Genomic DNA, 6,934 nt, shown 5'->3' on the forward strand with positions numbered 1-6,934 from the left:
AAACCTGAGAGGTACGGCTAAAGGTTTAGCCACCAAATCTCTGGAATTTATTGCATTCTTCCATTTCTCCTTAAAGGAAATAGTTAAAAAAAAATTTTTTTTTGACAGGAAGTAGGTTTTATTGGTGGGCATGAATAGGGAGGGGGCAGTGCCGAGGTTCTCATGAATGCAGAGCCCTCCATTTGTCCAAGGGGCCACGATTAGGGATGTATTTGACCCCACAGCCATCTAGGATAAGCCGCTTTTCAGCCACCATGTCTTCAAATTCATCCGCATTAAACTTAGTAAAGTCCCACTTCTTGGAGATGTGGATCTTCTGGCGGCCAGGGAACTTGAACTTGGCCCTGCATAGGGCCTCAGTCACATGCTCCTTGTTCTGCAGCTTGGTATGGATGGACATGATGACTTGGCCAATGTGGACCCTGGCTACTGTGCCCTGGGGCTTTCCAAAGGCACTCTGCATACCTCTCAGCAGCCTAGATTGGAGATAGCATGAGGTCAGACCTCAATATCCACTGGAAAGGGCTGTCTTCAAGGTCCCGTAGGGCAACCCATACAATCAACAGGCTGCATACACTACCAAGGAGGCTACTGTTTGCAACCATGGCACACTGGGACCCCAAGGACAAAGAGAGGAAATAGTTAAAAATTTAACCTCTTTGTCCATAACCACGTTCATAGATAATTTTATGTGGGTACGCACGGTCACATGTGTGCTTTGGGAAGAGGGGTGACCAGTTTTTCCTTTCTGTGTTTTTGTTTTGCTAAGCTCCAGCCGCTTCCTCTCTTCCTCCTTTTCCCCAGCTGAGCGCCCAAGGCCATCTATGCTGAGAAGCTGGGATGTATCCTCCCGTGTTTTCTCCTTACTCAGGTATTCCTCGACCCACACCTAGGCATGTATCTACTTAGAAAGGCATGCATTTCTTATTTTATTTATTTTTTATTTTATTTATTTTATTTATTTTTTATTTTTATTTTTTTAAAGATTTTATTTATTTGACAGAGAGAGCACAAGCAGAGGGAGAGAGAGGGAGAAGCAGACTCCCTGCTGAGCAAGGAGCCCAATGTGGGACTCAATCCTAGGGTCCTGGGATCATGACCCGGGCCGAAGGCAGCCGCTTAACTGACTGAGCCACCCAGCCGTCCCAAGGCACGCATTTTTTAAAGCACTGTCTTTTTTTTTTTTTTTTTAAGATTTTATTTATTTATTTGACAGAGAGAGACACAGCGAGAAAGGGAACACCAGCAGAGGGAGCGGGAGAGGGAGAAGCAGGCCTCCCGCCGAGCAGGAAGCCCGATGTGGGGCTCGATCCCAGGACCCTGGGACCATGACCCGAGCCGAAGGCAGACGCCTAACGACTGAGCCACCCAGGCGCCCCTAAAGCACTGTCTTATAAACAGGTGGCCATAGCGTCCTTTGCATCCTAGGCTCACCATTGCACAACACCTTGCAGGGACCCCTCCTAGTTAGTCCTCTGGTTTAGCTCCACTTCATTCTCTTAGTAAATGGAGGGAGAATTCCCCAGTGTGGAGGTGCTACTGATGAGCCTTCACTTTGTGCTCAGGTTTTTGCCCTATGAAGCCATACAATGAACCTACTTGTTTATCCTCGTGGTCTCGAAGAACCCATAGCCTTACATAGGGTCATCCGTATTTGATAGGGTCTCAGGAGCACAGCTGCCAATTAATTCATTTATTGAATTTTTATTAATTTATTAATTTATTAATTTATTATTTATTAGGTGCCCCTAATTTCTACTATAGGAAAAAAATATGTATTTCACATAAAGAAAAGCTCTTGGGGGTCCTCAATACTTTTTTAGTGTTTTAACTGAGATTTAATTCACATACCAAAGAATTCACCTTTTTAAAGTATATAATTCAGTAGGTTTTAGTATTTTTACAAGGTTGGGCAACGATCACCACTAGCTAATTCCAGAACATTCATATCACCCTAAAAAAGAAACTCCATATCCGTTACCAGTCAGTCTCAATTCTTCCCCCTCCTCATCCTCTTTTGGACTCTGACTTGTTTGTTCTGAACATGTGATATACATGGAATCTTCTGTGTCTGGCTTATTTCACTTAGCATACTGTCTTTAGGACTCATCCACATCGTAGCAGGTGCCAGAACCTCATTACTTTTTGTACCTAATATTCCACTGTATGTATATACCACATTTTGTGTATTCGTTCATCAGTTGATGGACTTTGGGGTTGTTTCCACTTTTGGCTAGTATGAATAATGCTACTAAGAACATTTGTGTCCAAGTTTTTGTATGAATACATGTTTTTAGTTCCCTGGGCTCTATACCTAGGGCCAGAATTGCTGAGTCTGACTCTGTGTTACGCTATGCTTAACTTTTTGAGAAACTGTCAAACTGTTTCCCACAGTAGTGGCACCATTTTACATTTCAACCACCTATGTATAGGCGTTCCAGTTCTCACAGCTTTTCCAAAATTCGTTATTTTCAGCGTTCTTGATGCTAGACATCCTTGGGAGTATGACTCAGTAATTTTTAGAAGTGTAAAGAGTTTTGAGACTAGAAGTTTTGAGAGTTGCTTTTCTGACATAGAGCTTATAAAAATAAACATAATAATGTCAATCTAAAAATTAACAATAATTCCACACGATTGTGCAACCTCAGGGTAATCAAGTTGGCCCGGACAGACCCAATTTACACCTTTGTAGCCTTTAACTTTCAACATGCCCCGTTTAGATGACAGATTATATGAACACCCTAATAATGAGTCAATGTTCAAATTTCTCCCAGTTGCCTTCAGTATGTCTTTTTCCAACGTATTGAGAACAAGATCCGACACTGCATTTGGTTGAGATGTCTTTAAAAACTTTTAATCTCTATCAGTTCTCCCTCGACTCCATTTCTTTCATGCTCGTCATCGATTGAAGAAACCGGGTAATTTGTGGAACTTCCCACATCCTGATTCGACTGATTAAACCATTGTCGTCTCTTTTCATCTGTTTCTTTGTCCTCCACGTTTCTTGCCATTTGGTAGTTAGATCTGGAAGTTTGATTAGATGAAGATTCAATGTTTGTGCAAGAATATTTCGTAGACGCTGTGTACTTCCTATTGCAACAGGAGGCATGTGCTATCTGTCTGTCTCACTCAGTGATGTTAAGATAAATCAGTGGGTTCAGGGTTTTTAGTTTGATTCAGCCAATATAGGTTTCCCACCAACATATTTTAATTTTTATTTTTAAGTAATCTCTATGCCCAAAATGGGGCTTGAACTTAGCACCCTGAGATCAAGAGTCCCATGCTCTACCCACTCATTGAGCCAGCCAGGTGCCCCCCACCTCATACTTTTATTTCTTTTAAAGATTTTATTTATTTATTTGTCAGTGAGAGAGAGAGAGAGCGCACAAGCAGGGGGAGCGGCAGGCAGAGGGAAAAGCAGGCTCACCATCGAGCCGAAGGCAGACACACTCAACTCCCTGAGCCAGCCAGGTGCCCCCGACCTCATACTTTTAATAGCTAGTGTTGCTTGTCCCAGTGTTTCTTTATGAGTTGTGAGGAGTGACTCTCTAAGTCCAACTGTTCTGTTGCATTTATTTTCCTTACAAACTATTTGGGTATCCTGAAATGATAGCAGAATAAATGCTTGATTTTTTCCCCTTATTTACCAGTTTTCCAAACAAATAGTTCCTTAGACAATACAAGAGTAAACAATGAGGGATTTTAAAAAATATTACTATGCATTCATGGATTTGTATACATTTGATATGTTTCAATCAATCAGTCATTATTCTTTCTTCAGCCCAAACTGTTCCATCTTTAGCCCAAGGGTGCCCCTTTATCTTTGCTCTTGGGCTCTTTTGACATAACCCCAGTAGTATTTATAGCCACTTTATTCTGGGGCATAACAAAATGCCACAGGCTCATCTTTACACAATCCCTGCCCCAGTTCTGAAATCAGTCATCTCCTAGAGGGGTCTTTGTTCCTCTTGGTGGGCAATGGCATTTAGATGATCAGTTTGGACACTAGGGGTGCTCATGGGCAATGGATTGCCATTGCTTCTTGGCCTTTTCAGTGGACACAGCTAACATATATGTATTTTGTAGAAAGAGAAAAATTAATTATGACTCATACTACCTTTGCTGATTCAAATTTTCCATTATACAACTTATCCCTAACATCATTGACTTGATACTTGTATCCCTTCATCTCTCACTGAAGACCTTGGTATCTAACAATATCAATTCAATTACTTATTTACTATTTTACTTAAACATATAGATGTAAAGTACAAATACATGCAATAGCAGCTAAACAACAATACCAGTATTATTACTAACAGATACTATTAGTAAGTGTAGTTTGATTTCTTTGCCATTCTTTTTTATCCTGAGGATGTGTCACCCTAAGGATATATAGTCAAAATAATGAGTTTTAAAGTCAGTTACTTATTTTTCCAGGTAGTTATGTCAGTAACTCCTGATACACTCTGATTAGTGGCTTTTTTTTTTCTTTTGGAAAATGCTTTATTTTCTTTTAAAAAAATAATCATGTAAGCCATTTACATGATTCCAAAGTCAAACTATAAAACACAGTATATGAAAATAAGCCTAGTTTCCACTCCCATTCCCTTCACTCTGTTTTTTCCTTATATGTAACCATTTTTATTAGTTTGTGATTTACAGTTGCATTGCCTTTTCTTGAAAATGTAAGCAAAAGCACACATCTTTGTTAGAAGAAAGGCAATGTATATGTGGTTCCAGCCTTGCTTTTTTCACTCGATGTATCCTGGAGTTCTGTGGCCTTCCACAGAGACGGGCTTCATTCTTTGGTAAAGCTATACAGAACAGCTTTGTGTGGATGTACCCTGGTTTATTCAGCCAGTCTTCTGTGGATAGACTTGTGGGTTCAACAAACATTTACTGCGTTGCTAAATCGTGCCAGGCACTGGGGATAAAGACATGGTCTCTGGTCTCAGGAAACTCAGAGTGAAGGGGGGAGACCCCTGCAATACAAGCGCTTTGCTCACAAGAGAGTGAGATCTTGGATCCACTCAGCACAAAGGGTGCGTGGAACAGGGCAGACAGGCTCACACACAGGAGGGACACAATGACGCTCTGTTGATTGGCATCTTGCTCCCACACGGACCTTAATATGGGAGAATCCCCATGGGAGGAACTCAGTTTTGTTTTGTTTTTTTAATCAATGTTTGAAACTACTTAGAAAATCATGAGTGCCACCAATTGGTCAGAGAAGGCAAGGCCAAATGAAAGAGGCAGAGAGGAAGGGTCCCAATCACAAAACTCCCTCAAAAGAGGAAACGTAAATTAATACGTGAGCTGTGGTTTAACAATTAACGCCGGTAGTGAATTTAACACTCACCAGAGATGGCTCTAAGCTGTCGACACATACTTAACTCCTTTATTTTAAAATAACAATCCTAAGAAGTAGGGACTATCATGCCTCACATTTTACCGTTAAAGAAATTACGGCACAGAGAGGTTACTGAACTCTTCAAGGGCACACAGCGAGCGAACGAGGAAGGGAGCAAAGAAGCGCAGACGACAGGATACTCGCAAGCAGTGCCCTCGCCCCCGGGTGGGAAAAAAGCACTGTGTCTTCCCGGACCATAATCACCCGCTGCGGAGGAGAAACTACCGTTGACACCTCCCTCCCTACCCCCCCCCCCCCCAGATCGGAAAAACCCTGCAGGGCTCTCTCTGGACTCTTGGGGCGCGCAGGAATCCCGAGGCCCGTAGGCGACCTGCGGGGTGCACGGCGGAGGCCCAGCCGGCCCGCCCCGCAGCGCGGATTTGAGTAGCGGCCGCGAGCTGAGGGGTTGCCCGCCGAGGGTCCCCCTCGGAGCAGCAGCCGAGCCGGCTCTCCGACCCCTCCAGGTGTGCGCCGCCCATTTCTCCGCGCTCCCGCTCACGCCTGGGCAGCAATGAAGGCCGCTTCCCCGGCTCCTACGACACGGGGGAAGCTACATGCAGCCACGGACGAACTCCCAGGCATCGTTACCCTCCCATGGGGTACCCCATGTCAACTGGACACAGTTCTACACTCAGGGAACCCGCAGCGGGGGGACAAGCGGTGCCGACGTAGCATGACACGGGCAAGAACAAGGGGTCGCACTGGGCAGTGGCTCTCCGCCCCGCTCCGCCTCGTCTCGTCTGTCGAAACCGAGCCAAAGACAGGTGGTTGTGGGCTGCCCAGCTCGAACCTGCAGATCGCCTCCGCCCGCCGGCTCGGGAGCTTGCTCCCGGCGCCGCCTGCCGCCCAGACCCAGTACTGCGAGGGGCTGCCCCGGAGCACCGCGCGCTCACACCCGCGGGCCCGCCTGCAGTGCGACTGCGCCGCCGCGCCTGGGTGGGGGGGGGTCAGATCCCACAAGCCAAGTCCTCGTCCGACACTGGCACCTAACCTGCAGCAGCCTACGGATATGCGCTCTAAGAAGCCGACTCCTAGTCAAAAAGCTACAACCTGCATCAAACCAGACTCTGAAACTGAACAGCGAGATACAAACAAACCGGCAAAAACTCTTCCTGCTCCTACAGACGCAACACAGCCTAGGGATAACTAAAGCCTTACTCTTTTGAGATACTTAAAAGGGACCCTCCAAGTTCACGTCAGACGGGTAATGTGCCCAGGTCGTAACAAGGTTTGAGGGAGGCACATGTCACACAACGGCGTGAACACCCAATCATCACGCTTATGAACTACAAAAGGATCGCGAGGTTGTGGCTGTTAAGGAGTCCCGAGTACGTCCCACTGACTTTAAAGAAAGGGTGACAGACTTGGGCTTTACATATTCAGTCTCACAGTAAAACTGGGTATAATTTTAAAATATCTTCGACATTTTTCTTTTGTTTCTACCTTAGTAAATGGAAACAAAAACAAAATTAGCGAGCGGATATGTCTATGCAAAATTTTCGCCCAAACTCCTCCCTTGTG

The 6,934-nt window shown here is 44.8% G+C and overlaps 2 non-coding genes across 2 annotated transcripts; both read right to left on the minus strand.

Moving 5' to 3' along the window:
- Nucleotides 1-523: 523 nt before the first annotated feature.
- Nucleotides 524-657, minus strand: LOC118010155. The gene has a single exon (XR_004679147.1). It is a non-coding gene; the product is annotated as a small nucleolar RNA SNORA70 (small nucleolar RNA).
- A 5,950-nt stretch (nucleotides 658-6,607) lies between these two features.
- On the minus strand, nucleotides 6,608-6,711 carry LOC118010157. Its single transcript, XR_004679149.1, has one exon. It is a non-coding gene; the product is annotated as a small nucleolar RNA U13 (small nucleolar RNA).
- Nucleotides 6,712-6,934: the final 223 nt, after the last annotated feature.

Source organism: Mirounga leonina, unplaced genomic scaffold, assembly GCF_011800145.1.
Source record: "Mirounga leonina isolate KUSES-001 unplaced genomic scaffold, KU_Mleo_1.0 Mir_128, whole genome shotgun sequence".
Classification (NCBI taxonomy): Eukaryota; Metazoa; Chordata; class Mammalia; order Carnivora; family Phocidae; genus Mirounga; species Mirounga leonina.